We start from the raw sequence: 21,169 nt of genomic DNA, 5'->3' as shown, positions 1-21,169 counted from the left end.
CTGCTACAGAAGTTTTGCCCTTTCAGGACCTGCTAAGAGGACCAATGGGATGTGCTGCAGCACCTGAGCATGTGACCCTCGATCTCCAACGGGAGATCCTGTCCTGGGCATGCTCAGTGTGTGCAAATAAGGACTTAGTCCCAGGGAAGCCCGCTCGCCGCAGATCAGTGCAGGGTATAACAGGAGAGCCGGAAAAGGCAGCAGTAACCCTTTGCACAGAATCAGTCCCAGCGAGACGCTGGGAGCGACGCCTCCGCTGAGCACAGCCCACTGCGGCCGAAGCAGATTGGGAGACCGCAGCAGACACGGATCGAGATTCCCCCTGTGCAGCAGGGGAAACTCGACTCCTAACATTACCCCCCTTCCTAGGGCCCCCCCCCCTCCTTGGGCCTCGCTACGTTCAAAGGCAGCAATAAGCTGCAGAGCCCGAATGTGCTCAGCAGGCTCCCAGGACCTATCCTCAGGGCCGTAACCCTTCCAGTCCACCCCAAAAAAATTTTTGCCACGTACCACCTTGCACCCCAAGATAGCATTCACCTTGAAATCATCCGTAGACGAACCCGATGTCTCGGCAGATGACTCAGAAAACCGGGACATGTATACGGGCTTAAGGAGGGACACATGAAAGGTGTCGGTGATACCAAGGCGTGGAGGAAGGGCCAGACGGTAGACCACTGGATTAACCTGTTCGAGGACCTTGAAGGGATCCAAGTAGCGAGGAGCAAACTTAGTGGACTCAACTCGCAGCCTGATGTTACGGGTGGAGAGCCACACCAAGTCGCCAGGAGCAAAGGTCGGAGCGGGGCGCGATGAGCATCGGCGGAGGACCTCATTCTCTCCTTAGAGGCCCGAATGGCATCCTGAGTGCGGTCCCAAATATCCCGTGCCTCCACAGCCCAGTCTGCCACCCTGGAGTCTGCGGAAGACACGGGCATAGGCACAGGTACCCGTGGATGCTGACCATAGTTGAGGAGGAATGGGGTTTGTGCAGTGGAGTTGGCTACGGCGTTATTCAGCGCAAACTCTGCCCACGATAGCAAGGATGCCCAGTCATCCTGCCTGGCTGAAACAAAATGTCGCAGGTATGTGACCAAGGTCTGGTTGGCCCTCTCTACCAACCCATTCATCTCGGGATGATAAGCGGAAGAGAGATTCAACTCAATACTGAGAAGACGACAAAGCTCTCTCCAGAACCGAGACGCAAACTGGGGACCCCAGTCACTGACAATTTTGTTAGGCATACCATGTAGGCGGAAGATGTGTTTAATGAACAACGCTGCCAAGGCCCGTGCAGAAGGTATCCGTGGTAGCGGCACCAAATGCACCATTTTTGAGAAATGATCGGTGATGACCCAAATGATGGTACAGCCGCGAGATTTGGGTAAACCCACGACAAAGTCCATCCCGACCATCTCCCAGGGCCTATCTGCCACCGGCAAGGGATAGAGCAACCCAGCTGGCCTTTGCCGCGGAGATTTATTTTTGGCGCAGGAGACACACGCCAGAATATAATCCCTGAGATCCCGGACCATATGCGGCCACCAGTACGTCCTCGCCAGTAGCTCAGATGTCCTCTTTGTCCCAAAGTGTCCACCCACCCTGGACGAATGAGCCCAAGAGAGAACCTCCGGTCGCAAATTAATGGGCACAAAAGTCTTGCCCGGAGGCACAGACTCCAGCGAAACCGGCGCTACGGTTCTCAGGCTCTCAGAAGGGACAATAAGCCGAGGCTCCTCTTCCTCCTCTTCAGTTGCCATAAGGGAGCGAGAGAGAGCGTCAGCACGAATATTCATCTCCCCGGCGAGAAAATTAAGGGAAAAGTGGAATCGGGAAAAGAACAAGGACCATCTGGCTCGGCGAGAATTTAGCCGCTGGGCTGTTTGCAAGTAGACCAAATTTTTGTGGTCCGTGTAAACTTGGAAGGGAAACCGCGCACCTTCCAGAAGGTGTCTCCACTCTGAAAAGGCCAATTTCATTGCTAGCAACTCCCTATCCCCGATGGAGTAGTTTCTCTCCGCTGGCGTGAAGGTCTTAGAGAAGAAGAAGCATGGATGCTTCCGACCTTGAGCATCCTTTTGATAGAGGACTGCTCCAGCACCAACGGATGAGGCATCCACCTCCATTAGGAATGGCTTATCCACATCGGGACGATGTAAGATGGGAGCGCTAGCAAAGTGGGACTTAATAGAAGTGAAGGCCTTGGAGACCTCTTCCGACCACAATTTGGGATTCGCTCCCTTCTTGATGAGGGCTACCAAGGGAGCTACCAGAGTTGAGAAGTGGGGAATGAACTGGCGATAATAGTTAATGAACCCCATAAAGCGCTGCACCGCTTTAAGAGAATGGGGCTCTTGCCAGTTCATCACAGCCTGTAGTTTGGCAGGATCCATAGCCAATCCCTGGGCGGAGATGATATAGCCCAGGAACGGTAAAGACTCCTGCTCAAACATACACTTCTCCAACTTAGCATAAAGAGAGTTTGCCCGTAGGAGGTCGAAGACTCTGCCAACATCTCTCCGGTGGGAGTCTATATCTGGAGAAAAGATGAGAATATCATTCAGATAGACTACAACTGAGGTGGAAAGCATATCCCGGAAGATGTCGTTGACAAAGTCTTGGAAAACGGCTGGGGCATTACAGAGCCCGAAGGGCATCACCAGATACTCATAGTGCCCATCTCTGGTGTTAAACGCCGTTTTCCATTCGTCCCCCTCACGGATGCGAATCAGGTTATAAGCACCCCGCAGATCTAATTTAGTAAACACTCTAGCTCCCCGAAGCCTATCGAAGAGCTCGGATATCAAGGGCAAAGGATACTTGTTCTTAACGGTGATAGCGTTAAGACCCCTGTAGTCTATGCATGGACGTAGTTCCCCATTCTTCTTCTGCACGAAGAAGAACCCTGCCCCAGCAGGTGACACTGACTTCCTGATAAACCCTCTTGCCAGATTCTCTTGAATGTACTGAGACATGGCCTCCGTCTCCGGGAGAGATAATGGATAAACTCGACCCCAGGGAGGCTCCGCACCAGGCAAGAGATCGATAGGACAGTCATAGTCACTAGACGCTGACGTTTCCTCGACCGCTGATGACATCTGGTGGCAAGATGTCCTGACTGTTGGCATACATGGCAAACCTGGGGTGCACGAGCGGTCCGGGACTTAGATCCCGCTCGTGACACTACCTTAGGTTCATGGGACTCAGGAGCCTGGACTGGAGATTCCAAAGGTTTGGCGAAGGTGGGAACCAACCGAAACCTCTGCCTACACTGGGCTCGCTCTAACCTCCGCTCGTGAAAACGGAGGTCAATACGAGTAGATACTTTTATTAATTCTTCCAGTGTGGCGGGAATCTCCCTAGTGGCCAGGGCGTCCTTAACGTGGTCAGCCAGCCCCCTCCAAAATATAGGGATAAGGGCTTTATCCGACCACTCCAGCTCAGATGCTAGAGTGCGGAAGTGAACGGCAAAAAGGCTGACCATGGACGAGCCCTGAGTCAATGCCAACAGTTGGAGCGCCATATCATGGGTGACACGAGGTCCTAAAAAGACCTGTTTAAGAGTGCTCAGGAATAACGGAGCACTCTGCACCACATGATCGCCACGCTCCCACAGCGGCGTAGCCCACTGCAACGCCCTGTCCGACAATAAGGATATGATAAAGCCCACCTTAGCCCGCTCTGTAGGGAAACGAGAGGCCAGAAGCTCGAGATGTATTGAGCACTGACTCACGAAACCCCTACAGGACTTACTGTCACCAGAAAATTTCTCTGGTAGCGGGAGGCGAGATAGCGTCTGTACAGGGGCGGCAGTGGACAAGGTAGCTGCAGCCACACTTGCAGCCTGAACAGCGACAGCAGTAACATCCACAGCTGAGGTTGAACGCTCTAGAGCCGCCAACCTTCCCTCCAGCGGCTGGATGTACCGCTGTAAACGCTGATCGTCCGTCATTACTAGCCAGACCTTGGCGCTAGTATTATGTTAAGGACTGGCGGAACGCACCAAGTATAGATGATATGAAACTAGGTGCGTTCGCAGTCCGAGGTCCACCGTGCAGGTAAAAACCCTGCTGCTAGTAAGACGGACTATATGGCCGTACTATAAGTATACACACATGGGTTAACTTCACCCAGCGTGAAGGAAGTGATCCTGTTGCGTCACAGGAACGCGGTACCGCACATAGAGAGCGAGCAAGAAGTCAGCGAACACAACCCCTACTCAGGATTGAAGTCCGATTAGACCACTTGCTGGCACAACACCGCAACTGGGTGTGTAAGGAAACTATTAAAATAGTATATAAAGGCACGAGAGTGCGTGCGGTGCCGCACTGACGGATGCCACTAACCACCCAGGCTTGGGTAAGGAAAGCGCAGAGGAAGCGCACGGCACCGTACAGGCGGACACAGCAACTGGACGCTGTGATGTGTGTTACGTGCAGATGGCTAGTCGGGCGCTAGGTAGCTACCATCATCTGCGAGCAGTCAACAACACTAGGGAGGGATACTTAGGAGCTTTCATCCATCGACATACATCCATCTACACACACACATTATATCAAGACAATACTAGCGCATGGCCGTGCGGTCATGCGCAGTTTATATAGTTGCAGCACAGGAAGCTGCTACAGAAGTTTTGCCCTTTCAGGACCTGCCAAGAGGACCAATGGGATGTGCTGCAGCACCTGAGCATGTGACCCTCGATCTCCAATGGGAGATCCTGTCCTGGGCATGCTCAGTGTGTGCAAATAAGGACTTAGTTCCAGGGAAGCCCGCTCGCCGCAGATCAGTGCAGGGTACAACAGGAGAGCCGGAAAAGGCAGCAGTAACCCTTTGCACAGAATCAGTCCCAGCGAGACGCTGGGAGCGACGCCTCCGCTGAGCAGAGCCCACTGCGGCCGAAGCAGAATGGGAGATCGCAGCAGACACGGATCGAGATTCCCCCTGTGCAGCAGAGGAAACTCGATTGAAGCAGAAATGCCAATCTTAATCTCCCACAATTTTTTTTTTTCAGGGAGAATTTAAAAGAAATCTGGCCCAATATTACACACTAGGTTTAATGTGGCACACAATTTGAGACAGGTGGCACACACAGGAGTGGCACTGAAGCAGAAATGCCAATCTTAATCTCCCACTATTTTTTTTCAGGGAGAATTTAAAAGAAATCTGACCCAGTATTACACACTAGGTTTAATGTGGCACACAATTTGAGACAGGTGGCACACACAGGAGTGGCACTGAATCAGAAATGCCAATCTTAATCTCCCACTATTTTTTTTTTCAGGGAGAATTTAAAAGAAATCTGACCCAGCATTACACACTAGGTTTAATGTGGCACACAATTTGAGACAGGTGCCACACACAGGACTGCCACTGATACAGATTTGCCAATTTTAATCTGCACTCTTTTCTTCTTCAGGGAGACTAGTGAATAAATCTGGGCCACTGTATTAGAGTATATTTTCTGTGGCAGAAAGTGGCTTGAAGAGATATAACGAAACAAAAACAAAAAAAGGGACTGTCCTACAATTACTATCTCCCTGCAGTAATCTCAGCAATGTATGGCAGGCAGCAATAACAAGGAGTGGACTGCTGCACAAAAAAAGTCAACAGTGTGGACAAACAAACAAGGAAGCTGTGCAGAAAGGAAGGAGCAACAGGACTTGTGCTTTGAAAAAAGCAGTTGGTTTGCACAGCGGCGTACACACAGCAATGCAGCTATCAGGGAGCCTTCTATGGCAACCCAATGAGCTACAGCGCTGGGGAAAAAAAAATGTAGCCTCCACTGTCCCTGCAAACAAAAGGTGGTGTTGGACAGTGGAAATCGCTACAGCACAAGTGGTTTGGGGGTTAATGGACCCTGCCTAACGCTATCCCTGCTTCTGGCGAAGCGGCAGCAACTTCTCCCTATGCTCAGATCAGCAGCAGTAAGATGGCGGTCAGCGGGAACGCCCCTTTATAGCCCCTGTGATGCCGCAGAAAGCAAGCCAATCACTGCAATGCCCTTCTCTAAGATGGTGGGGACTGAGACCTATGTCATCATGCTGCCCACACTCTGCGTCCACCTTCATTGGCTGAGAAATGGCGCTTTTCGCATCATTGAAATGCGACTTTGGCGCGTAAGTCGCGTACCGCATGGCCGACCCCACACAGGGATCGGGTCGGGTTTCATGAAACCCGACTTTGCCAAAAGTCGGCGACTTATGAAAATGAACGACCCGTTTCGCTCAACCCTACTTCTGACAAATGGCATGTTAATGATCACTATTTCTAGTCCCTCCACCATAGAGAGGGTGCCGGAGCAACAAGCATCCTCAGTTGCTAACTTCCAGTTCCTGTTAGCATATGCTTCTGTTTCTGAAATTCTCTGTCAGTGCTCCGCTTAAACTGTTTGTCTTCACAGACTATCTGCTACCCGTTACCTGGCTTTCCTGAACGATCTCATATCTGCCTACTCCAGTTCCGTCTCATCCTGCCATTCAGTTACCAGGACCTCTGGATAACGTCAGTACCACTGGAACCAGCTTCTACCAGTACCCCCGGTACCCACCAGTTAGCTCTACGTCACCCGCTAACCCTGCTCGTCCGTCTTTCCCACTGGGTCAGCTACCATGAGTCCAGGGTGTAACTGGAGGTAGCACCCGTGTCCCCCTGGCTTCCCATTCTGACCCTGTTCGAGGGGTCTTACCACGAGTGTCTGGGGCTCACGTAGTCATGCCCCCTTCGGAGTCCCCCGGACCATGGTCTCGATGTTCCACGTTAAATTACAATAAAAACGAATGTGAACTTCACCATCTGTGCCTCCCTTTCCATTCGTTACAAACTTTGCACTATGGACCGCACTGTTTCTTTTTTTCTTATTTTCTTTAGACTGTGTAGCCTGAGATGTGGGCTTACAAGTGATTTTTACAGGGGAAGTAATCCGCAGGACAATTTTTAATTAAATTGAAAAGAAGTGGTCCTACATTGATCATTATAATCCTCATCTACTGACTTTAGCCCATTAAAATGACACTTTGAGCCCAATCCATTATTTGTGCCTTTTGTTGTCAAGTTTTTGGTAGGTATGAGCGGACCCATGGATGTTCAGGTTCGTCCAGTTCTAGCGAACTTTAGTAAAAAGTTTGACACGGGTGCCATACCTCTATCTGAACTTGAAGTCAAACCTCACAGAAGCTAATGGGGACCTGAACTTTGGTACTGTAAAATGGTCACACTAAGGGCTACGGTGCTGCAAAAGGCTCACTCTCTCCCTTTTTCTTTCTCCAAACACTACAATGGTCTTCTGGGAACCTCTACATTTTGGGTTTCCTCTTCTTTTGGGAGTTTTGCTCCTTTTTTGTTTGCACCAAATTTATCTTTTCATTTTCACCCTTTTTTAAATCTATTTAATCTGTCATCCCCACCCCCTTTTTTTTCTTTTGTAGCTTGCTACTTTGGTTCCAGTGGTTTCTACCTGATTTATCAAAATTTGTTGCAAATGTGCTCCAGAAAACTTTGAGCAATTTTTGCATACATTTGCAAAATGTTGTCTAGATAGATGCAATAATGTTTCAAGATGGAAAAAATGCAATTTTTTTAATTTGCGCATGTTCACATGTGTGCAAAGTACATGCTAAGTCCACATGAAAATAATCAACTTTGTAATATACCCTATCAGAGAAATCTACTTTCTTCTCCTTGACTGATCATTCATTCTCAAAATGTTCAATTCATGGAAAAAAGCTGTGTTCAGTGAAGACAGTAATGTTAATATCTGTCTTTATTCAATATAGATTTTACCCAGGAATTGAGAAGTTTCAGAATGAAAATGTTGAGACAGAAGCAGATGTTTCTGATAAGATATATTACAAAGTTGATTATTTTCATGTATACTATTAATTTATGGAATAAAAATTAAAGTTGTTTCTAGCAATCTGTCTTGATTGGTGGTTACGCGATCATATGCACTGTCTCTGCATCTTCAGCTAAGACTTATGTATTTACCTTTGTTACTGAGAAATCCAAGTAGATAGGAGTGGCTCAGTTCAATCAATTACAAGGGGGTTAAAAGACCTAAGCTGGATCAATATAGTTACTGTGTAGAGTATCATCATTAGATATGTGCATGCCCAAGATAACTAGAGAAACGTCAGTTCCTAGGTGACTCCGGGGATGCCCACCTAGGCAAACGGGTATTTCTCCATATTTACACAAAATCTTAGCTCCTGTTTGATTATTTTCTCTAGAAAACTCTGTGTGGCTTAAGGGTGTTTTTCATTGCTTTTATGCAACAAATTTTGTTGGTGCCAAAGTGGTAAAGATCTTGATTTACCAGTGGTATTCTTCTGTTTTCCTCTAAAAAATGACCACTGTTGACAATGCACCTCTTACTCAGGGTGTGATGAAGTATTTCACTAAGGAGATTGCTTACTGGCACCTTACCTATTAAATACATTTTCCTTTTTGTTTTCGAATATTTGTCTGCACCTGTTATTGACAGGCATCTTGGCAATATTGCATGCTGGAATCCTGATTGTAAGAAAAATTGTATGTCTTTATTTGTGATTTTATTTAAATCATTACCCAGTGATTTACCTTAATTATTTAAAAATTTTGCTCATTTTTTGTGTGTCCGTTAGGGTTGAGCGAAACGGGTCGTTCATTTTCAAAAGTCGCCGACTTTTGGCAAAGTCGGGTTTCATGAAACCCGATCCGACTCCTGTGCGGGGTCGGCCATGCGGTACGCGACTTTCGCGCCAAAGTCGCGTTTCAATGACGCGAAAAGCGCCATTTCTCAGCCAATGAAGGTGAACGCAGAGTGTGGGCAGCGTGATGACATAGGTCCTGGTCCCCACCATCTTAGAGAAGGGCATTGCAGTGATTGGCTTGCTGTCTGCGGCGTCACAGGGGCTGTAAAGGGGCGTTCCCGCCGACCACCATCTTACTGCTGCTGATTTGAGCTTAGGGAGAGGTTGCTGCCGCTTTGTCAGAAGCAGGGATAGCGTTAGGCAGGGTCCATTAACCACCAAACCGCTTGTGCTGTAGCGATTTCCACTGCCCAACACCACCTTTTGTTTGCAGGGACAGTGGAAGCTACATTTTTTTTCCTCAGCGCTGTAGCTCTTTGGGCTGCCCTAGAAGGCTCCCTGATAGCTGCATTGCTGTGTGTACGCCGCTGTGCAAACCAACTGCTTTTTTCAAAGCACAAATCCTCTTGTTCCTTCCTATCTGCACAGCTATCTTTTTTGTTTGTCCACACTTTTTATTTAATTTGTGCATCAGTCCACTCTTTATTGCTGCCTGCCATAACTGGCTGAGATTACTGCAGGGAGATAGTAATCGTAGGACAGTCCCTGTTTTGTTTTGTTTTTTGTGGGAGATTAAGATTGGCATTTCTGCTAGAGTGCCATCCCTGTGTGTGCCATCTCTCACTCAGTGGGCCATAGAAAGCCTATTTATTTTTTTGCTTGATTTGGGTTCTAAAATCTACCTGAAAAAATCACTACATCAATCAGTGGGAGAAAAATATTGGCCTCAGGGCTTGTGTGCCACTCCTGACTCCTGTGTGTGCCATCTCTCACTCAGTGGGCCATAGAAAGCCTATTTATTTTTTTGCTTGATTTGGGTTCTAAAATCTACCTGAAAAAATCACTACATCAATCAGTGGGAGAAAAATATTGGCCTCTGGGCTTGTGTGCCACTCCTGACTCCTGTGTGTGCCATCTCTCACTCAGTGGGCCATAGAAAGCCTATTTATTTTTTTGCTTGATTTGGGTTCTAAAATCTACCTGAAAAAATCACTACATCAATCAGTGGGAGAAAAATATTGGCCTCAGGGCTTGTGTGCCACTCCTGACTCCTGTGTGTGCCATCTCTCACTCAGTGGGCCATAGAAAGCCTATTTATTTTTTTGCTTGATTTGGGTTCTAAAATCTACCAGAAAAAATCACTACGTCAATCAGTGGGAGAAAAATATTGGCCTCAGGGCTTGTGTGCCACTCCTGACTCCTGTGTGTGCTATCTCTCACTCAGTGGGCCATAGAAAGCCTATTTATTTTTTTGCTTGATTTGGGTTCTAAAATCTACCAGAAAAAATCACTACATCAATCAGTGGGAGAAAAATATTGGCCTCTGGGCTTGTGTGCCACTCCTGACTCCTGTGTGTGCCATCTCTCACTCAGTGGGCCATAGAAAGCCTATTTATTTTTTTGCTTGATTTGGGTTCTAAATCCTACCTGAAAAAATCAATAAATCAATCACTGGGAGAAAAATATTGGCCTCAGGGCTTGTGTGCCACTCCTGACTCCTGTGTGTGCCATCTCTCACTCAGTGGGCCATAGAAAGCCTATTTATTTTTTTGCTTGATTTGGGTTCTAAAATCTACCAGAAAAAATCACTACATCAATCAGTGGGAGAAAAATATTGGCCTCAGGGCTTGTGTGCCACTCCTGACTCCTGTGTGTGCCATCTCTCACTCAGTGGGCCATAGAAAGCCTATTTATTTTTTTGCTTGATTTGGGTTCTAAATCCTACCTGAAAAAATCAATAAATCAATCAGTGGGAGAAAAATATTGGCCTCTGGGCTTGTGTGCCACTCCTGACTCCTGTGTGTGCCATCTCTCACTCAGTGGGCCATAGAAAGCCTATTTATTTTTTTGCTTGATTTGAGTGCTAAAATCTACCTGAAAAAATCACTACATCAATCAGTGGGAGAAAAATATTGGCCTCAGGGCTTGTGTGCCACTCCTGACTCCTGTGTGTGCCATCTCTCACTCAGTGGGCCATAGAAAGCTTTTTATTATTATTATTATTATTTGGTTTCTAAATTGTCCTTGACAAAATCATTTTATTTTATTTGGTTTCTAAATTCTTCCTGAAAAAATCATTTTATTTTATTTTGTTTCTAAAGTCTCCCTGAAAAAAATAAATAAATAAAACAGTGGGAGATTAATATTGCCCTTTCTGCTTGTGTGCCAGTCTTGACTCCTGGGTGTGCCATCTCTCTCTCTCTCTCTCAAATTGTGGGCCATAGAAAGCCTATTTATTTTTTTGCTTGATTTGGGTTCCAAAATCTACCTGTAAAAATCACTACATCAATCAGTGGGAGAAAAATATTGGCCCCTGGGCTTGTGTGCCACTCCTGACTCCTGTGTGTGCCATCTCTCACTCAGTGGGCCATAGAAAGCCTTTTTTTTTTTTTATTTGGTTTCTAAATTGTCCTTGAAAAAATCATTTTATTTTATTTGGTTTCTAAATTCTTCCTGAAAAAATCATTTTATTTTATTTTGTTTATAAAGTCTCCCTGAAAAAAAAAAAAAAAATAGGTGGAAGATCAATATTGCCCTTTCTGCTTGTGTGCCAGTCTTGACTCCTGGGTGTGCCATCTCTCTCTCTCTCTCTCAAATTGTGGGCCATAGAAAGCCTATTAATTTTTTTGCTTGATTTGGGTTCCAAAATCTACCTGAAAAAATCACTACATCAATCAGTGGGAGAAAAATATTGGCCTCTGGGCTTGTGTGCCACTCCTGACTCCTGTGTGTGCCATCTCTCACTCAGTGGGCCATAGAAAGCCTTTTTTTATTTTTTTTTATTTGGTTTCTAAATTGTCATTGAAAAAATCATTTTATTTTATTTGGTTTCTAAATTCTTCCTTAAAAAATCATTTTATTTTATTTTGTTTCTAAAGTCTCCCTGAAAAAAAAAATAAATAAAACAGTGGGAGATTAATATTGCCCTTTCTGCTTGTGTGCCAGTCTTGACTCCTGGGTGTGCCATCTCTCTCTCTCTCTCTCAAATTGTGGGCCATAGAAAGCCTATTTATTTTTTTGCTTGATTTGGGTTCCAAAATCTACCTGTAAAAATCACTACATCAATCAGTGGGAGAAAAATATTGGCCTCTGGGCTTGTGTGCCACTCCTGACTCCTGTGTGTGCCATCTCTCACTCAGTGGGCCATAGAAAGCCTTTTTTTTTTTTTATTTGGTTTCTAAATTGTCCCTGAAAAAATCGTTTTATTTTATTTGGTTTCTAAATTCTTCCTGAAAAAATCATTTTATTTTATTTTGTTTCTAAAGTCTCCCTGAAAAGAAAAAAAAAACAGTGGGAGATTAATATTGACATTTGTGCTTGAGTGACAGTCCTGCGTGTGTGGCATCTCTGTGATTTGGTGCCACAGAAAACAGAGTGTGTAACATTGTGCCTGATTTTCCTTGTGGTCTCACCAACCTGTAAAGGGATATTGAAATCATACTGAAGTTATAGCTCACCGTGTAAGTTGTTTGACAGCAACAAATAAAGTTACTTTGGTTAAGTTTTTAAAACAATGAGGAAGTCTGGTGCAAGAGGTCGTGGCCGTGGGCGTTCATTGTCAGCTGGTAATGATGGTAGTGGTAGTGGAGCATCAGGTGGTCGTGGGAAAAAAAAATATTCCACCTAAGTCTGGAGCTGTGGAGCCAGGTTCGTCGTCTGGCTACACAAGGCCTCGAACGCTCTCTTTTCTGGGAGTAGGAAAACCGCTTTTAAAGCCGGAGCAGCAACAGCAATGGCTTACATTGCAGACTCAGCCTCTAGCTCTTTTGCCTCCTCTTCTGAAACTGGTAAATGTAAAAGCAGTGCGTCGCTTGTGGATGTTCACGGTCAGGGACAAGTCGCTTCCTTGTCCTCTTCAGCAAAAAACAACAACAAGAGAGAAGGATGCAGCAGGCGACACAACGGGTTACTCCATGGAGCTCTTTACACATACCGTCCCTGGCTTAGAAAGTGAAACAGTTAACAGGCCATGCCCATTACAAGTAGATTCTGACATGGAGTGCACTGATGCACAGCCACAGCCAGACTACTATGCTGGTCCTTTGACTCAGACCACAACATTGCCCTCTCAGGGTACTGATCCACAATCAGACCCTGATGAGACTATGTTGCCCCGTCACGAACGCTATACCACCGACCGACACGGTGACACAGACGAAGTTGCACACGAGCTAGAAGAGGAGGTAATAGATGACCCAGTTGTTGACCCCGATTGGCAGCCATTGGGGGAACAGGGTGCAGGCGGCAGTAGTTCAGAAGCGGAGGTGGAGGAGGGGCCGCAGCAGGCATCAACATCGCAACAGGTTCCATCTGCCGGGCCTGTATCTGGCCCAAAACGCGTGTCAAAGCCAAAACGTGGCCATCCGGTTAAAGCTCAGTCTGCAATCCCTGAAAAGGGATCCGATGCTAGGAAGAGTGCAGTCTGGCATTTTTTTAAACAACATCCAATTGATCAGCGCAAAGTCATCTGTCAAAAATGTTCAACTAGCTTAAGCAGAGGTCAGAATCTGAAAAGTTTCAATACAAGTTGCATGCATAGACATTTAACCACCATGCATTTTCAAGCCTGGACTAACTACCAAACGTCTCTTAAGGTTGTAGCACCCTCGGCCAATGAAGCTAGTCAGCAACGCAACATCCCTTCCGTCACTGTAAGGCCACCATTTTCCGCACCACCGGCAGTATCTGTGCAGGTTTCTTTGCCAGCCAAAAGCAGTCAGGGTCAGGGAATCACCAGTTTTGTAGGAGGAAATATTGCATCTAGGGCACCGGCGGAAACAATACCGTCTCCAACCGTCTCTCAGTCTGCCATGTCCACCGGCACACCCGCAAGTTCCACGATCTCCAGCTCTCCAGTCCAGCTCACCCTACATGAGACTCTGGTTAGAAAAAGGAAGTACTTATCCTCGCATCCGCGTACACAGGGTTTTAACGCCCACATAGCTAGACTAATCTCGTTAGAGATGATGCCCTACCGGTTAGTTGAAAGCGAAGCTTTAAAAGCCCTGATGGAGTACGCTGAACCACGCTACGAGCTACCCAGTCGACACTTTTTTTCCAGAAAAGCCATCCCAGCCCTGCACCAGCATGTTAAACAGCGCATCGTCCATGCACTCAGGCAATCTGTGAGTACAAAGGTGCACCTGACTACAGATGCATGGACCAGTAGGCATGGCCAGGGACATTACGTGTCCATCATGGCACACTGGGTGAATGTGGTGGATGCAGGGTCCACAGGGGACATCAATTTCGGGACAGTTGTGCCTAGCCCACGGTCTAGGAAACAGTTGGCTGTAGGCGTTCGCACCCCCTCCTCCTCCTCCTCGTCCTCCTGCAGAAGCGACAGCTCTTCCACAGACCGCAGTCGGCCAACCACTCCATCGGCAGCTGACACTGTTGCACACCAGTTGTCCCATTATGGGGCAACTACTGGCAAGCGTCAGCAGGCTGTATTGGCTATGAAGTGTTTGGGCGACAACAGACACACCGCGGAAGTTCTGTCCAAGTTCTTGCAACAAGAAACGCAGTCGTGGCTGGGCACAGTAGATCTTGAGGCAGGCAAGGTAGTGAGTGATAACGGAAGGAATTTCATGGCTGCCATCTCCCTTTCCCAACTGAAACACATTCCTTGCCTGGCTCACACCTTAAACCTGGTGGTATAGTGCTTATTGAAAACTTATCCTGGGTTCTCCGACCTGCTCCTCAAAGTGCGTGGACTTTGCTCACATATCCGACGTTCGCCTGTACACTCCAGCCGTATGCAGACCTATCAGCGGTCTTTGAACCTTCCCCAGCATCGCCTAATCATAGACGTTGCAACAAGGTGGAACTCAACACTGCACATGCTTCAGAGACTGTGCCAACAGAGGCGGGCTGTTATGTTTTTGTGGGAGGATACACATACACGGGCAGGCAGTAGGATGGCAGACATGGAGTTGTCAGGTGTGCAGTGGTCGAAGATACAAGACATGTGTCAAGTCCTTCAGTGTTTTGAGGAATGCACACGGCTGGTTAGTGCAGACAACGCCATAATAAGCATGAGCATCCCCCTAATGTGTCTGCTGATGCAAAGTTTGACGCACATAAAGGATCAGGCGTCTGCACCAGAGGAAGAGGAAAGCCTTGATGACAGTCAGCCATTGTCTGGTCAGGGCAGTGTACAGGACGAGGTAGCGGGCGAAGAGGAGGTGGAGGACGAGGAGGATGATGGGGATGAGTATATTTTTAATGAGGAAGCTTTCCCGGGGGCACTGGAAATTGGTTGCGTGGCAAGGCCGGGTTCTGGTTTTTTGAGGGACACAAGTGACGTAGATTTGCCTGAAACTGCCCCTCAACCAATCACAACCGCAGATTTGACAACTGGAACTTTGGCCCACATGGCGGATTATGCCTTACGTATCCTCAAAAGGGACACACGCATTACTAAAATGATGAACGATGACGATTACTGGTTGGCCTGCTTCCTTGATCCACGCTATAAAGGCAAATTGCAAAATATTATGCCACATGAGAACTTGGAACTAATATTAGCAACCAAACAATCAACTCTTGTTGACCGTTTGCTTCAGGCATTCCCAGCACACAGTGCACGTGATCGTTCTCACACGAGCTCCAGGGGGCAGCAGACCAGGAGTTTTAGGGGTGCACACATCAGAAGTGGCGTTGGACAGAGGGGTTTTCTGACCAGGTTGTGGAGTGATTTTGCTATGACCGCAGACAGGACAGGTACTGCTGCATCAATTCAAAGTGACAGGAGACAACATTTGTCCAGTATGGTTACTAACTATTTTTCATCCCTTATCGATGTTCTCCCTCAACCGTCATTCCCATTTGATTACTGGGCATCAAAATTAGACACCTGGCCAGAATTGGCAGAATATGCATTGCAGGACACTAGCTGCCGGGCAATCAAGCTCCTATCAGAAAGAGTATTCAGTGCTGCAGGTTCAATATTAACCGAAAAAAGGACTCGTCTGGCTACCCAAAATGTTGATGATCTAACATTCATTAAAATGAACCACAACTGGATTTCAAATTCTTTTGCCCCACCTTGCCCGGCAGACACCTAGCTTTCCTATGAAAAGCTCTTGCCTGTGGACTACTGTGAATTACTTTTCTAATGTCTAATTTGCTGCAGCTGATTGTCCAGCATACGACATGTTTACACCTCCCTAAATGGCCAAACTCCCCACACGGGGCCGTGGTATCGCGACTTGACGCAAGCACCCGTGAGAGTGCTGTTTGTCTGAAGAGGTGGGTGTGCCCGCTTTTGGTCGACGGCACTGCCACTGGGTCCCTCATAGTACAATAAAGTGTCTCTGGCGGTGGTGGTGCGCACCCAACCTCAGACACACTGTTGTAACATGAGGGGCCCTGGGCCTGTACCGCCGGCCACTAGAGAGTTCACCCAACCCCAGGTCAAACATTGCTCTACCACTTCCACAGTTATCTCTCACACTTCCACCAATGTTTAGTCTATGCGCTGACATCCTTCCATTCCTGCCACTGACAATACCATTGTGTTGACATGTATGATGGTACTTAACATAGTCAGGGGCAGTGTCCTCTATTTACCACAGAAAATACTTTGCGCTAAATTAGTAGGTCTGAAACTACGCAGAGGATCCCACCCCTGAACCTAATGATTGCACCCTTTAGTGTTTTCGTTTTGTTTTAATGCGAGACATTCACATTTATTTATTGTTTTGGACTACTAACTGGCAGACACTCATTACAATCGGCCTCCGCTGACCAGACCACTGCTGCCCGTCTACCCCTGGAACCAAATTTTAAATTGCCTACAGCCAGCCAATTTTATTATGTTAGGCCTTCGAAGCCTGTCTGCGGCCCGTTCTTTCTACTACTACTACACTGACCAGTCTACTGCTGCCTGTGTACCCCTGGAACCAATGTTAAAGTGCCTACAGTCCAATATTTTTTTATGTTAGGCCTTCGAAGCCTGTCTGCGGTCCCTCCTTCCACTAGGCCTCCACTGACCTGTCTACTGCTGCCTGTGTACCCCTGGAACCAATTTTAAATTGCCTACAGCCAGCCCATTTTATTATGTTAGGCCTTCGAAGCCTGTCTGCGGCCCGTTCTTTCAACTACTACTACACTGACCTGTCTCCTGCTGCCCGTGTACTCCTGGAACCAATTATAAAGTGCCTACAGCCTGTCCAATTTTATTATGTTAGGCCTTCGAAGCCTGTCTGCGGTCCCTCCTTCCACTAGGCCTCCAATGACCTGTCTACTGCTGCCCGTGTACCCCTGGAACCAATTATAAAGTGCCTACAGCCTGTCCAATTTTATTATCTTAGGCCTTTGAAGCCTGTCTGCGGCCCGTTCTTTCAACTACTACTACACTGACCTGTCTACTGCTGCCCGTGTACTCCTGGAACCAATTATAAAGTGCCTACAGCCTGTCCAATTTTATTATGTTAGGCCTTCGAAGCCTGTGTGCGGTCCCTCCTTCCACTAGGCCTCCACTGACCTGTCTACTGCTGCCCGTGTACCCCTGGAACCAATTAAAAAGTGCCTACAGCCTGTCCAATTTTATTATGTTAGGCCTTCGAAGCCTGTCTGCGGTCCATCCTTCCACTAGGCCTCCAATGACCTGTCTACTGCTGCCCGTGTACCCCTGGAACCAATTTTAAATTGCCTACAGCCAGCCCATTTTATTATTTTAGGCCTTCGAAGCCTGTCTGCGGCCCGTTCTTTCAACTACTACTACACTGACCTGTCTACTGCTGCCCGTGTACCCCTGGAACCAATTATAAAGTGCCTACAGTCCAATATTTTTTTATGTTAGGCCTTCGAAGCCTGTCTGCGGCCCGTTCTTTCTACTACTCCTACACTGACCAGACCACTGCTGCCTGTGTACCCCTGGAACCTATTTTTTATTGCATAGAGCATACTTTTTTTAATAGTAGGCGTACAAAGTCTGTCTGCGGTCCACTATTGAAATTGTCCTCCACTGCCCAGAGCAATGCTGCCTGTGTACCCCTGTAACCTTTTTTAAGCTGCAGTGAGCCACATTTTTGGTTTAAGGCCTACTACCTGTGTCTGTCTGCGCCACTCAATTCAGCTGTGTTCCTTTGAAAAAAGCTGAGCGTCAATAGTCTTGTTTTCAGCCTCTAGGAATTTTAAAACTGCATTGGGGGTACAACTTTGGTAGGGCCTACTAACGGTGTCTGCCGCCCCAAGGTGTGCCCCAGGTTTCGTCCACATTGCTTCGGACTTCAGACTCTCGTTTAGTAGTTGTAGAAAACTACACTGCATTAGGCCTACAAATTGGGTATGGGGTGTAGAGAGATGGTGTGTTACACTCCAAGGTGTTCCCCAGGTTTCGTCCACATTGCTTCGGTCTTCTGACTCTTGTTTAGTAGTTGTAGAAAACTACACTGCATTAGGCCTACAAATTGGGTATGGGGTGTAGAGAGATGGTGTGTTGCACTCCAAGGTGTTCCCCAGGTTTCCTCTCCATTGCTTCGATCTTCTGGCTCTCGTTTAGTAGTTGTTGGAAACTACACTGCATTAGGCCTACAAATTGGGTATGGTGTGTAGAGAGATGGTGTGTTCCACTCCAAGGTGTTCCCCAGGTTTCCTCGCCATTGCTTCGATCTTAATGCTCTCGTTTAGTAGTTGTTGGAAACTACACTGCATTAGGCCTACAAATTGGGTATGGGGTGTAGAGACGGTGTGTTCCACTCCAAGGTGTTCTCCAGGTTGCCTTTCCTGAGCTTCTATCTTCAGGCTCTCGTTTAGTAGTTGTTGGAAACTACACTGCATTAGGCCTTCAAATTGGGTATGGGGTGTAGAGACGGTGTGTTCCACTCCAAGGTGTTCTCCAGGTTGCCTTTCCTGAGCTTCTATCTTCAGGCTCTCGTTTAGTAGTTGTTGGAAACTACACTGCATTAGGCCTACAAATTGGGTATGGGGTGTAGAGAGATGGTGTGTTCCACTCCAAGGTGTTCCCCAGGTTTCCTCGCCATTGCTTCGATCTTAATGCTCTCGTTTAGTAGTTGTTGGAAACTACACTGCATTAGGCCTACAAATTGGGTATGGGGTGTAGAGAGATGGTGTGTTACACTCCAAGGTGTTCACCAGGTTTCGTCCACATTGCTTCGGTCTTCCGACTCTCGTTTAGTAGTTGTAGAAAACTGCACTGCATTAGGCCTACAAATTGGGTATGGGGTGTAGAGAGATGGTGTGTTGCACTCCAAGGTGTTCCCCAGGTTTCCTCTCCATTGCTTCGATCTTCTGGCTCTCGTTTAGTAGTTGTTGGAAACTACACTGCATTAGGCCTACAAATTGGGTATGGGTTGTAGAGAGATGGTGTGTTCCACTCCAAGGTGTTCCCCAGGTTTCCTCGCCATTGCTTCGATCTTAATGCTCTCGTTTAGTAGTTGTTGGAAACTACACTGCATTAGGCCTACAAATTGGGTATGGGGTGTAGAGACGGTGTGTTCCACTCCAACGTGTTCTCCAGGTTGCCTTTCCTGAGCTTCTATCTTCAGGCTCTCGTTTAGTAGTTGTTGGAAACTACACTGCATTAGGCCTACAAATTGGGTATGGGGTGTAGAGACGGTGTGTTCCACTCCAAGGTGTTCTCCAGGTTGCCTTTCCTGAGCTTCTATCTTCAGGCTCTCGTTCAGTAGTTGTTGGAAACTACACTGCATTAGGCCTACAAAATGGGTATGGGTTGTAGAGAGATGGTGTGTCCCACTCCAAGGTGTTCCCCAGGTTTCCTCGCCATTGCTTCGATCTTAATGCTCTCGTTTAGTAGTTGTTGGAAACTACACTGCATTAGACCTACAAATTGGGTATGGGGTGTAGAGACGGTGTGTTCCACTCCAACGTGTTCTCCAGGTTGCCTTTCCTGAGCTTCTATCTTCAGGCTCTCGTTTAGTAGTTGTTGGAAACTACACTGCATTAGGCCTACAAATTGGGTATGGGGTGTAGAGACGGTGTGTTCCACTCCAAGGTGTTCTCCAGGTTGCCTTTCCTGAGCTTCTATCTTCAGGCTCTCGTTCAGTAGTTGTTGGAAACTACACTGCATTAGGCCTACAAAATGGGTATGGGTTGTAGAGAGATGGTGTGTCCCACTCCAAGGTGTTCCCCAGGTTTCCTCGCCATTGCTTCGATCTTAATGCTCTCGTTTAGTAGTTGTTGGAAACTACACTGCATTAGGCCTACAAATTGGGTATGGGGTGTAGAGAGATGGTGTGTTCCACTCCAAGGTGTTCCCCAGCTTTCCTCGCCATTGCTTCGATCTTAATGCTCTCGTTTAGTAGTTGTTGGAAACTACACTGCATTAGGCCTACAAATTGGGTATGGGGTGTAGAGACGGTGTGTTCCACTCCAAGGTGTTCTCCAGGTTGCCTTTCCTGAGCTTCTATCTTCAGGCTCTCGTTTAGTAGTTGTTGGAAACTACACTGCATTAGGCCTACAAATTGGGTATGGGGTGTAGAGAGATGGTGTGTTCCACTCCAAGGTGTTCCCCAGGTTTCCTCGCCATTGCTTCGATCTTAATGCTCTCGTTTAGTAGTTGTTGGAAACTACACTGCATTAGGCCTACAAATTGGGTATGGGGTGTAGAGACGGTGTGTTCCACTCCAACGTGTTCTCCAGGTTGCCTTTCCTGAGCTTCTATCTTCAGGCTCTCGTTTAGTAGTTGTTGGAAACTACACTGCATTAGGCCTACAAATTGGGTATGGGGTGTAGAGACGGTGTGTTCCACTCCAAGGTGTTCTCCAGGTTGCCTTTCCTGAGCTTCTATCTTCAGGCTCTCGTTCAGTAGTTGTTGGAAACTACACTGCATTAGGCCTACAAAATGGGTATGGGTTGTAGAGAGATGGTGTGTCCCACTCCAAGGTGTTCCCCAGGTTTCCTCGCCATTGCTTCGATCTTAATGCTCTCGTTTAGTAGTTGTTGGAAACTACACTGCATTAGGCCTACAAATTGGGTATTGGGTGTAGAGAGATGGTGTGTTCCACTCCAAGGTGTTCCCCAGCTTTCCTCGCCATTGCTTCGATCTTAATGCTCTCGTTTAGTAGTTGTTGGAAACTACACTGCATTAGGCCTACAAATTGGGTATGGGGTGTAGAGACGGTGTGTTCCACTCCAAGGTGTTCTCCAGGTTGCCTTTCCTGAGCTTCTATCTTCAGGCTCTCGTTTAGTAGTTGTTGGAAACTACACTGCATTAGGCCTACAAATTGGGTATGGGGTGTAGAGAGATGGTGTGTTCCACTCCAAGGTGTTCCCCAGGTTTCCTCGCCATTGCTTCGATCTTAATGCTCTCGTTTAGTAGTTGTTGGAAACTACGCTGCATTAGGCCTACAAATTGGGTATGGGGTGTAGAGAGATGGTGTGTTGCACGCCAAGGT

Source organism: Ranitomeya imitator, chromosome 4 (genome assembly GCF_032444005.1).
Source record: "Ranitomeya imitator isolate aRanImi1 chromosome 4, aRanImi1.pri, whole genome shotgun sequence".
Lineage (NCBI taxonomy): Eukaryota > Metazoa > Chordata > Amphibia > Anura > Dendrobatidae > Ranitomeya > Ranitomeya imitator.
This window is presented reverse-complemented; position numbering follows the sequence as displayed.